The 21,535-nt window shown below is 45.2% G+C and overlaps 1 long non-coding RNA gene across 1 annotated transcript; it reads right to left on the bottom strand.

Moving 5' to 3' along the window:
• Positions 1 to 463: 463 nt before the first annotated feature.
• On the bottom strand, positions 464 to 1,794 carry LOC125722737 (uncharacterized). Its single transcript, XR_007386559.1, has 3 exons — positions 1,658 to 1,794; positions 645 to 766; positions 464 to 482 (listed from the first exon to the last, which is right to left on the bottom strand). It is a non-coding gene; the product is annotated as an uncharacterized LOC125722737 (long non-coding RNA).
• Between the last annotated feature and the right edge of the window lie 19,741 nt (positions 1,795 to 21,535).

The following is a 21,535-nucleotide window of genomic DNA, read 5'->3' as shown; positions in this document are numbered from 1 at the left end:
AGAGAATAACAAGGTATTATCTGCATTTTACTGTGGTAGCTAGTGAACATGCGCTCATAGTCATGTGATCAAATCTGGCCAAACCTGGCAGCTTCCCATGATTGTCAATCAGATCTGAATCTGCTGCTCTGGATGATAACAGGCCAGAGGATCTTTAGCCAGAGTCATTTTGCATTTATGGTTGATCTATGCAGGGACCAAGTGAGTTCAATGCAATGCAAAAACATGAACATTACATTTTAAGAGCCATATAGACATTCAAAATGATGATCTTTAAGGCTGCAAGCCATTATCACTGAAACATCACTGCGCTTTTCAGTGAGTTGTGGCTCCTTTGCTCAGTGCCGAGATGGAGGGGGGCACTCAGGAGCACCTTGATGGGAGAACTCCAGGACTGGGGCTCCACAGGCTGACCCCAAAGGGCCCTGCTGTCCCTCAGAGCCGGGAAATGCTGAACGTGGCCCCTGCTCTCAGTCCATGAGCTGGGCACACACAGCATATGTCGCGTGAAACATACATGTGCATAAACACACATGTGGTGTTAAACACTTATGTGCATAAACATACACGTCATGTTAAACATACATATAAGCTCCTAAATATTCTGATATTCTGACAGCTGATATTTGGAGAGGCAATCTCACCTCCTCCGTCCATGAAGTCCTGCGCTCTGACTGGGAGGCTCACTCTGGATTTCAGTTTGGGCTGGATATTTCTCCCCACAGGCAACAGCCTGCAGGGCCCAGAGAGGAGGCAGTGCCACCAACTGGCAAAACAGAGGTATGGCAGAGATGAAAGGTGCATCAAATCTTACAGCAGTCCTGACCAGTCGTGAAGGTCATTAAATATTAAGTGTGTATTTCTCAGAAACTGGAATGGAAATTTCACTTGAACTGCTTAATTACACAGGTATCGCACAGGCTGGGGTGGTGTTATAAATGTTAGGGAAACACACACACAGAGACACACATAGATATCAATACATTTGTATTCATATCTTTATGGGGACTCTCCATTCATTTCTATTGGCAAAACCATAATCCTAACTATGACAACCTTAACCCCTACCCAGCCCTAACCTTAACCATAAGTAATACGGGACTTTTGGTATTTTAGTTCATCAATTGCATGGACAGACTTTTTATAACATTGAGTTTTCCATTGTGGGAACTGGAAAAATGTCCTCACAAGGTCAAAGTAACAGGTTTTCTCTCTCTCTCTCTCTCTCTCTCTCTCTCTCTCTCACACACACACACACACACACACAGTCTACTTAAAAGCTGAACTTACCTGTTAAATTACATTGGGACAGCTGACAGAATATTGATATTCTCAGAAACAGCACCTTAATCATTCTAGTAAAATGTCAAACAGTTTGGTGTCTGGGTGCTATGTGACCCAGATCATAACTGTAATACTCCTGTGTCCTGACATACAGACACTCACAGCACGGCATCTGTGCAGGGGGCTGATGACAGCCATTGGCAGCTGATGATGGACACACTGCAGGCTGCAGAGAGCAGCCCGCCCACACAGCGATGGACCCGAGCAGCAGCTGGTGGCGTGTGCGGTGCACGATATGAACCGGCACATGCAGCAGACACTTTTACAACATGTGGTTAGAGGTGAGACAACACAGATCACAGGCGTATCAAACCTTTGCAGTTCGTCCAGTTTGTGCAGCAACTGAGCATTTTCAAGTGACAGGAGCGCCCCCTGTTGCTTGGAGGACTGGGTGCGGTTGAGTAATGCTCCCTTTTCCACTCTCTGGTGCATATGTTAAGTATTGGTTAGGGGTCTGGTCGCAGTAACACAGGTAGGAAACTGAGTCAACTTTTTTTTTATTTGAGCTAACAGGTGTTAGTGAAACGCATGACGTAATATGCTACTGGAAAAACATTGATAAAGCAGATAAAACAACAGCGGCAAATGGACACACTCACTGCAGTCTTCTGTTTTCTTGCATGACCTCCTGCAGCAAGAGGACCCCTCTGTCAGAGGGTCAGTTTCAACCTTCCCTAGCAGCTCACTGCTGCCATCTACAGGTGGGAAGAGTCTTTAATGAATTAATTTATATAACAATCAATTCAGCTGCACAGTTTCACAAAAAAAATAAAAAAATTAAACATACAGCAGGCAGAAACGGGTACAGAAGTTCTTCTGGCTGATTCTTCCACTGAGGAAAGATGTTGTCGAAGCAGCATGTTCTCCCTGCGCAGCAAACAGCAGTAAATAGTGGCATTACTCGTGATTTGTGTATTCAGATACCATCCTTCACCCCAAAATCTGCCGATATTATACTTTGCCTTTTTTTTTTCAAGAGTGAATAACAAAATAAAATAAATCACATAAGCAGGTTCAGCTAAGCTCATAATGACCGATCCCAGGAACCAAACCTAAGCAGTCGCCAACACAACGCAGGTCCAATTTAGACTCACCAGTCAACCTATCCTTCACGCTTTTGGATTGTGGGAGGAAACTGGAGCCCCTGGCAAAAACCCCCACGCACATGGGGAGAGTGTGCAAACTCCACACAGAGAGGACCCGGGACCAAACCCAGAACCTTCTTGTTGTGAGGCAGAAGCACTAACCACCATGCTGCCCACGATCATTACATCGCATGTACAGTAATAATGCTGAGAGTTGTTTCTCCTTAATTACACTGCAGAGACGTAAACTGTGCCTTATTGGCCCTTAAGCTCATAATCTCTCGATTTTCCTTTGAGAAGAGGCTTGGTCAGGCACCTGACAACTTGTTGCAACAGTCTTCTACAGTATGTATTCCATACCTATTATATCAGCCATTAATGCCACATACGAGTATAATTCTGCATACACTGTTATGGTCCATATAAATAACTAGATAATTTTCAATAATTAACAATAAGAACCATATAGTATATAGTGTTGGCATGGTGGCCTCCCATTTCCAGGTATACAGGCCACTCGAACCCCAGCCATGTTCTGTGTGTGTGTGTGCCTCTGTGCCTGTCTGTATAGACTTTGCATGTCATGAATACATCACATTAGAGATGGATTTATACCAAAATTTTGACTTTGATACTGATACCAGCTTTGGGATCTTTCTATTAAAACTAAATCAATAATGTAAAATATTCCCATTTAAAAGTTATGTTGCCTTGAAATAAACAGGTTGATTTATCAATTGGGGTGGCATGGTGGTGCAGTGGTTAGCACTCTTGCCTCACACCTCTGGGACCCGGGTTCGAGTCTCCGCCTGGGTCACATGTGTGTGGAGTTTGCATGTTTTACCCATGGTGTCGTGGGGTTTCCTCCAGGTACTCTGGTTTCCCCGCATGGTCCAAAAACATGCTGAGGCTAATTGGAGTTGCTAAATTGCCTGTAGGAATGCATGTGAGAGTGAGTGTGCCCTGCAATGGGCTGGCCCCCCATCCCGGGTTGTTACCTGCCTCGTGCCCATTGCTTACGGGATAGGCTCCGGATCCCCCGCGACCCAGTAGGATAAGTTTGGGAAATGGATGGATAGATGGATATACAGACAAATTAAGTAGGTTTTTACATATATAATGACAGCATACAGTTTTTAAAAGATAGCAAAATTCTTCTTGTGTACATCCATCCATCACTTTTGTTATCCACAATGTTCAGAGATCGCATTGTGAGGGCAACTTATGCTCCTCCCTCCACTCAAAGTCAGCTATTTTTGAAATAAGAGACAGAACATTTGAATTCACAGCTTGTCTTTTTGCTCCTTTCTCCACCTTGAAGCCCCTTTCTGGGTTAATTTGGTGATTTACATATCTTTTCAAGCATGTAAATGCACTGTCACAAAAATGGCACTTAAATCCTGCAAACTTGACATCTCAAAATGTTGAAAGAACAGTTGCTCATTACAATGAACTTACTTTGACATTGAGACATTGACATTCATGATCATGAAATAAAAAGCTTGCTGTCAGAGGTAGGGGAAGAAGATGTGTAATTGTATTTCAGACAGCTGTACAATTTTAAAATAGTGTCTATAGCAATGTTTACATATTCTTTAGTGTCAGGTTCGCCGCGGACGCTGGGGAGCGGGTGATCGCTTAGGCGGGCAGAGGGAGCCCCTGCTCGGGAGCCGCGGGCAGAGGGAGCACCTGCTCGGGAGCCGCGGGCAGAGGGAGCGCCTGCTCGGGCTGCGCTGGAGCCGCGGGCAGAGGGAGCGCCTGCTCGGGCTGCGCTGGAGCCGCGGGCAGAGGGAGCACCTGCTCGGGAGCCGCGGGCAGAGGGAGCACCTGCTCGGGAGCCGCGGGCAGAGGGAGCGCCTGCTCGGGAGCCGCGGGCAGAGGGAGCCGCGGGCAGAGGGAGCGCCTGCTTGGGAGCCGCGGGCAGAGGGAGCGCCTGCTCGGGAGCCGTGGGCAGAGGGAGCGCCTGCTCGGGAGCAGCGGGCAGAGGGAGCGCCTGCTCGGGAGCCGCGGGCAGAGGGAGCGCCTGCTTGGGAGCCGCGGGCAGAGGGAGCGCCTGCTCGGGAGCCGCGGGCAGAGGGAGCCGCGGGCAGAGGGAGCGCCTGCTCGGGAGCCGCGGGCAGAGGGAGCGCCTGCTCGGGAGCCGCGGGCAGAGGGAGCCGCGGGCAGAGGGAGCGCCTGCTCGGGAGCGGCGGGCAGAGGGAGCGCCTGCTCGGGAGCGGCGGGCAGAGGGAGCGCCTGCTTGGGAGCGGCGGGCAGAGGGAGCGCCTGCTCGGGAGCCGCGGGCAGAGGGAGCGCCTGCTCGGGCTGCGCTGGAGCCGCGGGCACAGGAGGCGGCGGCTCGAGCTTCGTAGCAGGGGCCGGGGCTCTCCGGATCTGGATCAGCCTCCTGAGGCCCTCTACTAATCTCTCCAGATTCTCCTGCAGAGAGGCGGGAGGGAATGCAGCGAAGTCACGCTGTAGCTGCGCAGCGAGCTGGTTCTCCTCTGGGAGCCTTGTATGGCCGGCTCGTCCATCACCCTCCTATAAAGTCCCTGGAGGGTGAAGTATCGATTCGCGAGGGCCGCGTGCGTAACTGGAACCACCAGCGGAGGCGCAGCGGTTGCAGCTGGCAGAGGAGAAGGGAGTGCCTCGGGCTGGGCGGCTGCAGGCGGCGGGACCTCCAGGTCCCGCACAGGAGAGACGGGCGTGGCCCCTTTAAGGGTGCGGGGCACCCGCGGGATAGCGTCCCACACCACTCTGGCCCCTCTATTAGCCAGCCGCTCGGGCCGGAAGTAATACCGCTCGAGGGGCGGCTGCAGCTCCTCGGTGACCGGCTCCCGTTCATGGAGCAGGAGGAGTTCCTCCTCCTACTTGCTCCCAAAGCCTGGCGAGAGAGGAAGCTCCCAGGCTGATCGTCGGCTCATCGGGTCTCCTTCTCCTCTGCTTTCTCTTCTTGTGGTCCGTCATTCTGTCAGGATCGCCGGTTAACGGGTGCGGCGAACAGGTAGACAGACGGGCAGGAAACAGGCAAGGCAGGCAGGCAGGATACGGGGAAAAACGGGGATTTATTTCGGTAACGGGGACTTGGAAACATCTGACGCAGACTAACATCAGTGACAGACCAGGAACCAATGCAAGACACGGACTGAAATACACAAGGCTGGGCAAACATAATCAGACACAGCTGGGTACGATCAGGAAAGCACACGTGCGTGGCACACACGAGAATCGTACGAGCTGGGCGTGACAATTTAGTAAGTCTTGTCAGTTCTCCTTATGAGATATTCAGCTCGTGCGTTTTTGAAAAGCTTGATATTATATTAATGTTTGGATGAAGAAATAATTCACTGTAAAAATAAATGTTTTCAATCCAATATCAGATTGTGGCTTCAGAGTTTAAGGAAAACCTTGACAAAGCTGTTGAAAGATGTGAGAACCTCCTGATACTAGCTGGATGTCTGCAAAGCATCACTGTCAGCAATAAAAACGAACTGGTGCAAGACATCATTAATTGGTTTGTCCTTCAGCACAAGGACACACTTTGAAAGGTGTGTTCCTCATTATGTATTATCCATGTTCAAAGTTTTTAGGCCATTCAAAATTAGTGTTTTTTTTTCCCTATTTTATAGGTTCCAGGATGGTCTTTGTTGCCGTGGACTACTGGATGCTATCCAGAGCCATCCAGGCGTATTCAGAACAGTATTTACAAAGATCAACGAAAAGCTTGAGAGTATTGAACAGCTGTTTACAGAACAAAGGTCTGAGCGAGGGAGCGACACATACGAAAATGAAGCCATCTGCTATTGGAGAGACTATCTCTTGGATGCTAAGAGTAAGTATTCCTCAACCACAATTAGAACCAAACTTAGAAGGATGTGGAATTCTAAAGAATGATAATTCTTCATAATATCAGCACTCTATCCATCCATCCATCCATTTTCCAAACCGCTTATCCTACTGGATCGCGGGGGGCCCGGAGCCTATCCCGGAAACAATGGGCACGAGGCAGGGAACAACCCAGGATGGGGGGCCAGCCCATCGCAGGGCACACTCACACACCATTCACTCACACATGCACACCTATGGGTAATTTAGCAACTCCAATTAGCCTCAGCATGTTTTTGGACTGTGGGGGGAAACCCCACGACGACATGGGGAGAACATGCAAACTCCACACACATGTGACCCAGGCGGGGACTCGAACCCGGGTCCTATGGAATATTATTTAGTACTATATAACGTAGAATACAAGTATTATGATATTATTAAAAAGTATGCCAAATATCCATGATGTAATCATTACAATATAAACATTATAATGTAATCAACACAATGTAATCAACTGAGTATGTATTTGCACCTTTTGTTAGTCTGAGATTCTGTTAGCTACTTTATGTTAGTCCTGAATCTATGAATATTCACTTTTATTAGCGTATATTTTATCACTATGTTAAAGGACAAATATATTATCAACCTTTTAGTTAGACAATGTGTAAAAGGCTGAAACTGCCTAGGTTTACTACTGAAGGAAAGGATTCGCCTGAGTTCACCAGAAGTTCACGGCTGAGCATTTTTAAAAAACCAAGTGGAGCTGCTCACGCCACCATTATGTTCAGCCGAGAGACCAAACGGTAAAAGAAATGATGGACAAACTTATCACCCAGGGGTGTGGATTTAAGGGAAAAAACAGTTATTGTGAATGGCTGAAGGAATGATGATGCTTAAGTGACGAGATATTGTTAAATGATAAGAACTTATAAAAATTTGTGTAAAACAGTACTGGACACACTTTTACGTGTCTAGCCTTGGTTGTAACTTCATTGTTGCAATAAAGACTGAATTCTGGATACTGCACAAGCGGACCTCTGACTTCTGATTCGGCGGAGAAGGAGAAATAACCACGACAGTCCCAGAGGTGTGAGGCGACAGTGCTAACCACTGCACCACCATGCCGCCCCCTATCAGCACTCTAACCACATATATTTAAGTACCATTCAGCCTTATTTACTTTATACATGAAACCTGGCAAAAGCAGCCAGCCTTTACGGACACTGGAGGACATCCTTATTTTTGCCACCGGAAGTGACAGCATTCCAGCTCTTGGCTGTAACCCTGCACCTACACTTGATTTTCTTCATCATTCTTCAAGGTTCCCTCAAGCCAGCACTTGTTCAAACATCTTAAAAATATCATGCCATGCCTCATATGAAGATTTCAAATGCGACATGGACTTTGGAATTAAGAATTCGCCTGGTTTTGGAATGGCTTGTTTACGCGTAGTTGATGTTGCATTGTATGAAATTTTTACAGTTTAAAACCCAGCAGTATTCTTCACTAACACTACTGGTTCACAGATTCAAGAAAGTTTTTAATAACTGAGGCTTTGTTATTGGTGCCAGCTTTTAGATACATGATTTTTCTGCTGTATCCACCAATTCTGTCACGCCCGGCTCGTCCGCTCCTCGTGTGTGCCACGCCCCCTCATTATCCACGTGTGCTTCCCTGATCTTGCCCAGCTGTGTCGCCCAGTCCCGTCTATTTCAGTCCATGTCTTGTCCGTCATGGATGTTAGTCGATGTCAGATGTTTCCTGGTCCCTGTACCGTGAATAAATTCCTGTTTTTCCCCGTATTCCGTCTGCTTGCCTGCTTCCTGCCCGTCTGCCTGCCCGTGCGATCACCCCCTTCACCGGCGATCACAACAAATTCCTCCTTGGATTATAATCCTCCACCTATTAAAAAATAAAGAAATCATTTAATATATATATATTTTATATTAATTTTGTAACTATATTAAGATGATCTGGTCAAATTGAAGCAGCAGTTTGATTTTCAGTAATAGAAATGTTCATAATATTTATGTAAATTGTTTATTACTAACTTGATTAACTTGTGATTGCCATCAATGTGCCAGAGTGCCCATGGCGATGGTACACTATAGCCTCCTCACTTGATGGTGTTAATTGTCAGGCCCCTTAAGAAAACACCAATGGGATTGACAGCCCTCATAACTTCCCTTAGCCTCTTTTTCTGCACCCTAAATTTTGAAAGACATAAAAAAGATGAATTGGTAATTCAAATTACTACAGACATTAGTGAATGTACAGTATGTGCTGCAGTTACCTGCATATGTTCTGAGGCAAGCAAATATATATATATTTATAAAAAACTAAATTTGTTGTTTGATTATAGACAAATATGGTTGATGCTTAAGATTTATCTAAAACTTACCTCACTCCCATACTGCAAAGAAACCCTGACACGTTATTGTAGCCTGAATCTGGAAACTCTGTGATCACATTTGTCACCAGGTTATGCAGGTCTTCCTCAGATATTGATAAGTGCTATGGATTGAAAGTCCATGTTCTTCCATTCTTCTGTGGACAGTTCTTGTACTAATACCCAACATTTCTTCTATCTGTGGAACTGTGAAGTAATGGTCCAGGAAAAACTCCAGCTGATCTTTGGTGACATTAATTTTAGGTTGACCTCTAGTACCTGTATGACTTGGTGTTACAACAAAACCTGTGCAGACATTTTTGGGTTCACACTTCAGGAGCTGCTTGGCTCTTGACAAGTTTTCTAAAACTAAATCAGTTTCACGTTTCAGAAAACATCTGATTAGAGTAGTTTCTATCTGTTCTATTCTATAGTAAATAAAATCACTGTCGTCAAGGATTGGATTCTCAAGGTAGCGGACTGTGTTTTTAAGGACATCTGCAATACTGTCCAAATAATCTTGAGGAAGCCCTTGGAATCTGTAACAATATAGAACATATTATTAATTAACACCAGTATACCCCCACACTGCTTAATTACTGAATTTACGTCTCCAATCACCAAATGCTGCCAAATTATGGGAAATAGATTTTCCTGCTATTATTGGGAGACTATTCATTGATATAGCTTATACCAACATTCCAGATTAACGGTGTGAAATGAACTTAAGAATGCAAATCCTTTTCCCAGGAACAAAAAGTAGACTAGGCCAATGGGCGAAGAAAACAAAGACAAATATAAACCTAATGTCAGTGTATTGTCATTGAGGTTTTGTACTCAGGCACCTCGCTGTAGACAAAAACAGAGACAGAAGTAAACACTGAGGCTCAGAGAAATAATCCTTATTCTTAGATGGACATCAACAGAGTTTGCCTTTCAGCGGGTACAGATTTATTCATACTTTATCCAGCGATGTAAAATATCTGAGCTGTGTCTTCAGGTGCACATTCATCCAGATTCTAGCCACTTATGCTTGTCAGGGTTTTGAGGTGCTGGAGTCCATTCCAAGAGGCACAGCACTGGAGGACAGGATGCAGGTCCACTTCTAGGCTATTAAAGGTACCACGCAGCCTGTGTACATGCCATTGGACTGCCAGAGGAAACCCACGCCACGGTCAGCAGAGGTGGAATTTTAACCCTTTTAACTTGACTGGTGAGGCAACAGTGTTACTGTTGCCTAGTTTATATACAGACGAAGATAGAGATGCTTTATTGTCATTGTAAGTACAATGAGATTTAGTTTGGAACACGCCAGCAGATGCACAGTAAACTTACATTTAAATACACTGAACAAAAATATAAACGCAACACTTTTGTTTTTGCTCCCATTTTTCATGAGATGGACTTAAAGATCTAAAATGCATTCCAGATACACAATATTACCATTCCTCTCAAACATTTCTCACAAATCAGTCTAAATGTGTGATAGTGAGCACTTCTGCTTTGCTGAGATAATCCATCCCACCTCACAGGTGTGCCATATCAAAATGCTGATCTGACATCATGGGTAGTGCACAGGTGTACCTTATACTGCCCACAATAAAAGGCCACCCTGGAATGTGCAGTTTTGTCTCACAGCAAAATGCCACAGATGCCACAAGCATTGAGGGAGCGTGCAATTGGCATGCGGACAGCAGGAATGTCAACCAGATCTGTTGCTCGTGCATTGAATGTTCATTTCTCAACCATAAGCCGTCTCCAAAGGCGTTTCAGAGAATATGGCAGTACATCCAACCGGCCTCACAACCGCAGACCACGTGTAACCACACCAGCCCAGGACCTCCACATCCAGCAGGTTCACCTCCAAGATCGTCTGAGACCAGCCACTCAGACAGCTGCTGAAACAATTGGTTTGCATAACCAAACACTTTCTGCACAAACTGTCAGAAACCGTCTCAGGGAAGCTCAACTGCATGCTCGTCGTCCTCATCGGGGTCTTGACCTGACTCCAACTCGTCGCCGTAACAGACTTGAGTGGGCAAATGCGCACATTCGATGGCGTCTGGCACGTTGGAGAGGTGTTCTCTTCACGGATGAATCTCGGTTTGCATTGTTCAGGGCAGATGGCAGACAGCGTGTGTGGCGTCGTGTGGGTGAGCGCTTTGCTGATGTCAATGTTGTGGATCGAGTGGCCCATGGTGGTGGTGGGGTTATGGTATGGGCAGGCATCTGTTATGGACGAAGAACACGGGTGCATTTTATTGATGGCATTTTGAATGCACAGAGATACCGTGATGAGATCCTGAGGCCCATTGTTGTGCCATACATCCATGAACATCACCTCAGGTTTCAGCAAGATAATGCACGGCCCCATGTTGCAAGGATCTGTACACAGTTCTTGGAAGCTGAAAATGTCCCAGTTCTTGCATGGCCAGTATACTCACCGGACATGTCACCCGTTGAGCATGTTTGGGATGTGCTTGACCGGCGTATACGACAGCGTGTACCAGTTCCCACTAATATCCAACAACTTCGCACAGCCATTGAAGAGGAGTGGACCAACATTCCACAGGCCACAATTGACAATCTGATAAACTCTATGCGAAGAAGATGTGTTGCATTGCATGAGGCAAATGGTGGTCACACCAGATACTGACCGGTTCTGAGTCCCCAGACCCCCAATAAAGCAAAAAACTGCACATTCCAGGGTGGCCTTTTATTGTGGGCAGTATAAGGTACACCTGTGCACTACCCATGATGTCAGATCAGCATCTTGATGTGGCACACCTGTGAGGTGGGATGGATTATCTCAGCAAAGCAGAAGTGCTCACTATCACACATTTAGACTGATTTGTGAGAAATGTTTGAGAGAAATGGTAATATTGTGTATCTGGAATGAATTGTAGATCTTTAAGTCCATCTCATGAAAAATGGGAGCAGAAACAAGAGTGTTGCATTTATATTTTTGTTCAGTGTAGAATCCGAGGCATAAAACAGAATCAGAAAATAAATGATGTACAGACACTGTACATGTATAGAATCATACACACACACAATACGATGCTGGTAAGTTGGTGGGTGAGCAATTCACAGAAGTAGAGCTTATCAAGTGTTTTAAATGCACATAAATATGGATATTGCACATGTGAGGTATTGCATCAGAATGTTTGAGATCAGTGCTGTGAGTTCAGAAGTGTGATGGATGTGAGGTAAAAACTGTTCCTCAGCCAGTTTGTGTCTGCGTACAGGGTTCTGCAGCATCTGTAACTGCAGCAGGTGTAACAAGTTTGTGTCCAAGGTGGGTTGGGTCGAAATTGTATTGATTTTCTCAACTTTGTGGTATTTATGAGAGCATCGAACAGGATAGTGAAACCCAGCTCTGTAGTTACCGTGATACCACCACTCTTTGTCTTAGAGGCATGCAGGTAAAGGTTCTGTTTTAGAGGTAGATGGAGGCTCTCTGATTTATAGGAAGGCGGAGGCTGTTTTATAAATGGATGGAGGCTCTCTGATTTATAGGAAGGTGGAGGCTCTGTTTTATAAATGGATGGAGGCTCTCTGATTTATAGGAAGGCGGAGGCTCTGTTTTATAAATGGATGGAGGCTCTCTGATTTATAGGAAGGCGGAGGCTCTGTTTTATAAATGGATGGAGGCTCCCCGTTTTAGACGCAGGTTGAGGCTCTCTGTCTCAGAACCTGACTCTCTTTTACCTGACAGTCACGCTGGCTTCCATCTCACCAGGAAGCAGAGTGACAGAGTGACACCCACTATATAAGTGACCCACAATCGGAGCCCGATGCCAGGGTGACACAGCCAAAAAGGGATGTGTCAGTAGAGGCAGAAATCAAATTAAAAATGAGCAAATTGTGTGCCGTGCGACACAGTGCTGCCGGCAAGCTTATGTTTCCGGTTTCATAGGAATTTTCATTTCTATTTATAAGCTTCATAATTATTTTGTGCTAGTCTAATACATCATACATAGACAGGTGCAGTAAAAGATGGTCTTAGAAACTCGATTAAGTGACAAACTTCTGATATTTGTTGATAAAAAAGTTTGTGAGAGAAAGCATTTTTTGTGCTTCCGGATCAAGGCGTCACTTAACTGTAATAAATCAACAAATATTTTAACCAGTAAGGTATAATTTAAAGCCGTATACGTAAATGTTAGTGAACACCTTAGTAAGTAACTGTTAATTAGGTAATACTTGCTGTTATATGTGTACAGTAGCTTTGTAGCTTGTGTAGCTGTACTTAGCTGTCCCAGTAAGATTACACAGTAAGACATGAATGTTCATGCGATGTTCCAGTGAAGTAAAAGGGCATCTTAATTTACGTAGCAAATTATTTTATACAAAATAACAGCTTTTTCTGAGTTAGCAAGGGCAGCCCGTCCCTGAGCAGTACGGGGTTAAGGGTGAAGTCATTTTGCCAGCAGTGAGAGTTGAACCAACAACCTTCTGATCACAGGCATAGCATCTTGACCCACTGAGGTGCACAGCAGCACACCCCTCGACGGTCACCTTTCACACCAAGAGTTTGTGCTGTGACTTCATATCACTGGAGGAAAATTGTCCCTCTGTTCTCCTCACTCTGAGATCTGAGATGTACGGTAATCACATGAAGCTCACTGCCGCTGTCCTCCTGACCCACCATTAATCAGCACACATAAGAAATTAGGAAAAAATGAGGATTTGCCTTTAAAAGGCTTGTGATGAGATACTATTTGACGGACAGATAATTGACAATAATGACTTTCAATGTCTTTTTTATTGATTTTGAAGACAAAAAAAATCTAGAATTTAATGTATTATCTCTTGCTCTATTTTCACACTATACTCTCTCATATTGGCACATTAGTGATACACACACACAAACACTGTTTCCCGTTCCTTTTGAAGGTTACTTGATGTCTTCCTACGATTCATGAGAACCTGTCGGATAAGTTGACGGTCATCTCTGCCATTAGAATGTCGCTTCCGCCCTTTACCTGGCTGGTTTCTGGTCGTTCCCAGTGTCTCCTCAAATTGTTCCTGGGTACTGCTGTCTCAGAAATTTTGAACCTGGAAGCAACCTACTGCTCAGCGTAGCCAAATCACACAGATGTTACAGCACGTTCTTCGCCACTGCAACAGAAAGGAAAGTCCACTCACCTCTCTCGTGGCCCTTCTTGCCTTCAGAGTCAGTATTGAGTGATATGTCTGCTGTCTGAGGTTGGCCTTTTTGGGTTGCTGAGTAGTAAATACTTTGGAGGGCAGGGGGTGGTTTTTGTGTGTGGGGGTGGGGGAGCATACACATGATTCTGCAGTTTGAGTATGCTTCCCATCACAATGCCAACACTGTAATAAAGCTTACTGCCGTTACACTGCATTGATGTGATTGAGGAGCAGGGGGCCAGTGGGCATGGGGGAATTTATTTTTATCTGGCATTATTTGAAAATGAACCGCTGGCTTTAACTCAAAGCCCAGGGTTCCCTAGGAAAGTTCACAGAAAGCACAGTGTCTTTGTTGAGAGTTCAAGTCTAAGACTGGGTCTGTTTTAAGGACTAGTAACTCAGGTGGCTCAACTGCATTTTATTTATCTATGTCTTAAAATATCACGTTTATATGTCTCTATTTATATTCTATTTATCATTCCATTTGCTCTATAACCAACGAGAACGATATTTCACCTCAGTGGATCATACAGCTGAAGAACAGAATAAAAATACTTTGCTGGGTGTTTGTTTTATCAATGACTGTAGTGACTGAAATCCCACTGTGGAGAGAAATGCAATCCTGAGGCCCCGCCCCCGATCATGTGACCCAGTAAAATCAGTTAAATGTGACTGAAATGTCAGGCCTAGTCACTGAAAACCTGTAAACTTTGACAGGTAATAGCACTGCTGCATTCGTGTGGCAACATTTGAAAAACCCATGAAAGCCACGTTTCGCTTTGACCTCACAGTAAGGCAGCTGGGGCCTCCATAATTACAACATGAATGAAAAGTGACACCTCGACAGTGAATATTACACCTGTGCCATTCCGCAGGCTTCAGGCATCGTTCGTCTGAGAATAACAATGTCAGGTTTATGTGTCGTGTCAGAAGGGTGAAGGTTATAATGAAATGGAATGTTAAATCCCTATGCTCTACTGTTTAACCTTCAGGCAGAAAGTGTGCAGCATCTATAAAATGTCTGAAATATGCATTTGTGTAACGACCAAACAACAACAACAACAAAAGATCAGTTTATTGATAGCAAAAGTTTTTGCATATAATTAGCTTACATATAAATCCCATGGGGGCAGCATGCTGGTGCAGTGGTTAGCACTGTTGCCTCACACCTCTGGGACCCAGATTCGAATCTCCACCTGGGTCACCTGTGTGTGGAGTTTGCATGTTCTCCCCATGTCGTCGTGGGGTTTCCTCCGGGTTCTCCGGTTTCCCCCCACAGTCCAAAGACATGCAGAGGCTGATTGGACTTACTAAATTGCCTGTAGGTGTGCGTGTGAGAGTGAATGGTGTGTGAGTGTGCCCTGAGATGGGCTGGTCCCCCCATCCTGGGTTGTTCCCTGCCTCGTGCCCATTGCTTCTGGGATAGGCTCCGGACCCCCCACGACCCAATGGGATAAGCGGTTTGGAAAATGGATGGATGGATAAAACCCATACTTATGGAATGATTAAAAGATGAGGTTCTGTATGTTTTCATTAGACTAATGCTGTTTGACTTTCCACACTTGGCAGCAGCCTTTGCAGGGAATATGCACACACTATCCTGGGCAAAGTGGAGACATCATCACCATCCTCACCATCATCATCATCACCATCACCATCAAAGGCTGTGTTTGAAATGTCCACTCGTCCACTATATAGTTAGTCACTTTGAAATGCTGCTCAAATTCTCAACTATATATTTCACCCACTTTACAGTGCACTGCAAAACAGTGTGAGGCACACCAAAATGCAGTGTATAGAAACTGTACCCTACGTCTGTCGACTTAGACCATCATGCATCATGCCTGTCACGTGAGTGTTGAAACCATATTTGAGAAACTTTTCACGGTCTGAATTATAACCATTAACCGTTGTTAAGTAGCTTGCACATTAAATACTTGCATGTGTGCTTACATAGTGGTAGGGCTACCACTGCCTTAAAAACTCATTTTATTGTATTTGATTGCTTTACATGGGCAAAGCTAACACACAATAAATATAGTGTTGAATATTAATATAAAATACCATAGTTACAGCTGCAGTCCCCATCGTGCTTGTGTAGGTGGATACAGTGCAGTCAAGTACATTAATAACAGAGTTACATGTACAAATTTGCATTATAAAGTTTTGTTTTATTTTTACTTAAGCGTTGTGAATGAATGTCAATTACAATGAGGACTTGTCCAAAAATAGCAACGTTGGTGCCCATGTTCTGGTGTGTTTTGTATTACAATTAGTACAACTAGTACTATCACAAAATATATAACAAATCAACAAGTACATTTTTCAGCGTTGTAGTTTCACACTATATATTGGGATATTCTGGCATTTGTTTCTGTGACAGAGATAGCAATTACAAATTTCTGGTGCATAATTATGTAGCAAAATTACAAAATAACATCCCCCTAGTGTACGAAGTACATCCACCGTTATCTGCCTTTATCCTCTAGCGAATGTTCTATGTAGCGAAAACTATAGAGTGAGTGAATGAGCAAACAAGCGGACGTTTTGAACACAGCCGAAGTCCAATTTGAGTATTTTCTGGAAAGAGGCTCTTGTAGTTCTTCTTGTTCTTTAAAGTGGATCATTAATTAAAATCATTTAGAAATTGTGTCTGACAATAACTCATTTTATTTAATGGCTCTCCCCCATGACATAGCTATGACATAAACACTGTCTTGCGGAGCGTGACTCCCTGGACGGCCAAGGTGCATATTTTAGGTCCTGGAATGAGACACTGGGTACTTCACACATGACCATGGGGTCAATGCGTTGAATTGGGGAGGCGGGGGGTTAGACTTGGCCAAGTATAGGAAGAACAGAACAGAGATTCTTGTCATACCAGCCACTATGTCACCAAGGAGGGTCGGGGTCAAGGGCCGTGAGTCTAGTACAGACATTGTCACCAGGCAAGTCGTTACAGCCAGTACTACACGCATGCAGCTGACACGCATGGCAATGGTTTGGGCTTGGTGGGGGGGGGGGGGGGCTTCTGTATATCAGAATCAGAAGGCTCAGGATTCGTAGCTCTGTTACATACAGTGTTCAAAAGTTTGGACACACCTCTTGTTCTTTGTTAATCAACAGGACAGTGACCCAAAACACGTCTCCTGGCTATGTGAGGAGAGTGATGGAACCAGCCAGCACAGTCACCTGGGCCAAACCCAGCTGACACAGTTTGGGAAAAGCATCCAAAGAGTGTCCAGAATGTTCTGGTGGCTGCCAATCCTGGGTTGTTCCCAGCCTCGTGCCCATTGCTTCTGGGATAGGCTCCGGACCCCCGGCGACCCAGTAGGATAAGTGGTTTGGAAAATGGATGGATGGTTCTGACTGACACCAGGTGAAGTGGGAGGTACGACCCGCTTTGGTTTCAAATGAGACGGCAGAACGAGTGCAGACACAGACGGATGGATTTTTTTGGCCATTGTACCATTTTGGGTATGAACTGCTTTCCAATCACAGCTTGCTTTATATATGTATTTAGAACCCTGTTAAAAGTAAGACACTGAATTTATCACTGTTAAGTACTTGCTTACCTTTCACCAGTGATGCACATTTCTATCAATTAAATGAATGTTAGATTTAACAGACAATTTCATAAAAAGCGACATTTTTGAGAAAGCAGGGCCAAACAGTGCCTGGAGTAACGGGGGGTTAAGGGCCTTACGGAGGGGCCCAGTAGTGACATTGAACAGGTGACCTTCCCATCATAGACATAGCATCCAAACTCAATGAGCCAAACAGCGCCCCCACTGGATTGCTATGTGTTTTGCAGCTCAGGTGATTTTTTTTCCTACATGTTGATTTAAATGTGGCTGGTATTACTACACCATGAAGCTTCTCCTCTTCCTCAACACCCTCTTCATGGCATCAGGATGCTGGTTACCCATGGAGACCCTAGAAGTTTGGATCAGGAAGGAGGCAAAGGGCCAAGCATCCTATGGCATATGCAAATCACTGCGTGCAGTGTGCAGAGGTTAGGTGACATATACCATCCTGTAGCTCAGAGATGGAGGAAGGGAGAGAGCTCTTTGGTCCTGGAGAGGAAATACATAAAACCTCACAGGAAGCAGGAGTATTTATCAGGGTCTCACAGCCTCATTCTGCCCTCCTAGACATGTCTATCTACCTGCCTGTCTGTCTGCCTGCCTGTCTATCTGCCTTCCTGTCTCTCTATTTCTCTACCTGCTTGCCTGCCTGCCTCTCCATCTGTCTGTCTATCTATCTGCTTGCCAGTCAGTCTGTCTGTGTACCTGCCTGCCTGTTACACTGTGGACACCTGCTGCATTCACAGCCAGAGCGCAAATACCAGAGTAAACGACTTTAATATCTAAGAATGTTCCTTGCTGATCATGACTATTGACACAACATTGGATAGTGAAGTTGACTGAAGGGTAACAGCTTCCCGCTGTTACCCTTCAGTTACCAATAAGGGTACACTCACTCAGTGTGGTCTTTTCCAGTGCAGACCTCCTCACGTTGACCTCCAAGAGACGAGCTCATGTCTTTACCACTAAATTAGCTTCAGCCCCCAGGCCTGTTTCATAAAACATTTACATTTTCACTTACAGCACATATGTCCCCGTTATATAATTTCCATTTTTCCATTTTCATTTAGTCTACATGTATATATCATTAATCATTACTCCATCCGGGAATTTTACATGTCATATACTAACATACACTGTACATATGCGCATCAAAATAATTTTTTCACCAGCTTCTGGGAAAAACAAAATATATAAATAGATAGATTATCATAACTAAGACTGAAATAACAAAAAACCCATAAAATATTACAGTAAAACGAAAGTGATGACGATGATGATGATGAAAACCCTTTATTGCTGTTGCAATATACCATGTCACTAGTCACGAGTACCAGCGAAAAACAGGCCATCAACCGACCATACATGTACACAAACATCACAGCAGGGGGTAGACAGGTCGGGAGACAGGGGCAAACAGAGAGAAGAAAAGAAACAGAATAACGTGAGGAGAGAGGAGGAGAATAAAAAAACAGCCCCCAGACTGTACTCCAGTGGGGAGGACATTGTAGGAACCGAAAAAAACACCTCAGCAACATAAGCACATGGTCACTACACCTTACAACATAAAATGACACAACTTGCAACAGGTGAGGGAAATGGGGAGGTGGAGGTAGTCCAGCACAGACAGACAGCCATCCAGTCCTGCAGCCACGAGGGCGCTGGTCACAGACCCGCCTGTTCACACTGGGGGTATGAAGCGGCGAAAGCGTGGGATGGGGGGAGGGTGCGGTCAGTCCGTGGGATTGGGGGAGAGGAATGCAAGAGAGTCTCACTGTCTGGTTCTTCTGGGGGAGTTGTTAGTTGGGGGGAGCCAAAACCTGATAGAATAGGGTTGTTTGGGTTTCCGGGCGAGAAGCTGTAATCTCCAACTCCCCTAATGTCCACGCTGGTCTCCGCCATCCAATAATTTTTGCAAAGCTGTGAGCTTCTCCATGATGTTATCCAGTTTCACAGTCTGAGTGCTAACAGCTCTGCCCACTCCATCAATCATTCCAGCCAGCCTAGTGGGGCTTTGAGCGGCTGTCACCGTCTTCTTCAATCTTTGATAAACCAGGGCAATGCTTAATCCAATCAGCATAATACCTGTAATCATGGTTCCGAATAGGTAGATGTCTTCAATGTCCTCCACGGAAAGAGCTGCCAGGCACACGACCCTCCACCGCTCCCATCCGTCCATCGTGTAGCCAGCAGCATACGTTCCTGCCAGACAGGTTCCCCCGAACCTAGGCTTCTCATCGAGAAGATGGTGTCAATTGCGTTGAGAGACCAGCTGATCAAATCCATCGTTTTACGTAGTTTGGAGAGCAGGGCTGAGAGAGTCTCTCAAGTATAAGACAGTAGACTAGACGAGACGAGAGGAGCGAAGCAGGGAAGATAAGGGGAGGGAGAGGGAGAGAAGTGCGACCGCCTCCGCTGAGAGCCATGCATGTTCTCCCCATGTCGCCGTGGGGTTTCCTCCAGGTACTCCGGTTTCCCCCCATAGTCCAAAAACATGCTGAGGCTAACTGCACTTGCTAAATTGCCCATAGGAATGCATGTGAGAGTGCATGGTGTGTGAGTGTGCCCTGCGATGGGCTGGCCCCCCAACCTGGGTTGTTCCCAGCCTCGTGCCCATTGCTTCCGGGATAGGCTCCGGACCTCCCGCGACCCAGTAGGATAAGCGGTTTGGAAAATGGATGGATGGATGGATGGAATGTGTATACATAATATTTAGTGTAGTAACTGCTTCTGGCCAACAGGGGGCCACAGGCAAACGTGTGATTTGAGTGGTGACAAACGCTGCTGCTACAGGTCATGGTCGGGCTCCTGCAATCATCCATCCATCCATGCATGGAGGAGAGCACCAACTTTTATGGAGGAATAAGAATCATTTCCTCTCTGCCCGCTTGACTGGGCTTGATAACTGGTCACTAGAACTGGCATTGAGGAGGTACCACGGCTCATCTGACATGCCCCTGCACCCTTCTGTGCCATCTGTGCAAGGCTGCGTTTTTTTATAACCTCTATGCAATATTTCTGAAGCCTAACCAAACCCCACTTCTTCCTTCCTACCACGGAATACAGTGCAGCACTACACACTGGACTAGAGTCTATCAGGCAACACAGGGCACAAAGCTGGGTTCACCCGGGACCATCATGGGGCAAACCACCCTCCAGGCACTTTGGAGATACCCATCAGCCTCACTGTATGTCTTTGGACTGCAGGTGGAATCTAGAACTGCCAGATCCGTGCGTGAGAGAGAGAACATGCAAACTAGGAACACACAGGTCAGAAACAGGAACCAAGGTTCCTAAAATAAACTGGAGAAATGGCTCAGTGATTTCTTCCATCAGTAACTGGCATGCTGTATAGACAGTCCTCTGTATCGAAACTCAACCATAATCTGCGCCAAACATCCAGAAATATCCGCACTAATCACATCTCTTGTTTGCATCACTGACTGAGCTTGCAGGAGAGACCGCTGGAACGTACCAACTCCAATGAGGAACATAAAGTATGCTTCAGTTGTTAGTATGGCTATGGACTAGCTTCAAGTAGTTGCAACTTTTCCTCCTTAAAAGTAATATTACTGGTCCTCACGCTGTGGGTGTCTTCAGGGAAGGATCTAAATCTATATTTTCTGGGGGTGCCACTGAATGTCCATAGCTGGACAAATAATCATGCAAAAGCATTTATTTCCTATTATGAAATTGCTCAGGTTTGTTTTATTAATGTATTTACGAAAATGAAATTGTGCAACTTTTAAAAGAATAAGGGCATACATACATGTGGTAGTAAATATTCAGTGATTCTCATTTAGCATTTTGAGTCTCAGCTGTGAGCCTCAGAGCCCCATGTGTCTCAGGGTAAAGCAGATGCTATAAATCCTTTGGCTGTACAGCTGTCATGTTCTATTTCTGAGAATAATGTGTACAAAGAAGAGTGGAGTCAAAATCAACAAGCATGCAATGACATTAAACACCCAGATTACCTGCTAATCGCATACAGAAATGCCTCAAATTTAACCAAGGACGACATGTTCCAGGTCATTTTTCTGTCTGAAGAAATGCATGTAGACGCATACACAGTACTGAAGAAAAGTCGTAGGCAGTCAAAGAAAATGTTTAAAGCTATTTATGTGGCTAGAAAGTGTAGTAAAATGCTCAGAAAAAAAAATAGTAAAACA

The sequence above is a fragment of the Brienomyrus brachyistius genome, unplaced genomic scaffold, assembly GCF_023856365.1.
Source record: "Brienomyrus brachyistius isolate T26 unplaced genomic scaffold, BBRACH_0.4 scaffold41, whole genome shotgun sequence".
Lineage (NCBI taxonomy): Eukaryota > Metazoa > Chordata > Actinopteri > Osteoglossiformes > Mormyridae > Brienomyrus > Brienomyrus brachyistius.
The sequence above is the reverse complement of the archived record's forward strand: the minus strand, read 5'-3'. Positions and strand labels throughout refer to the sequence as shown.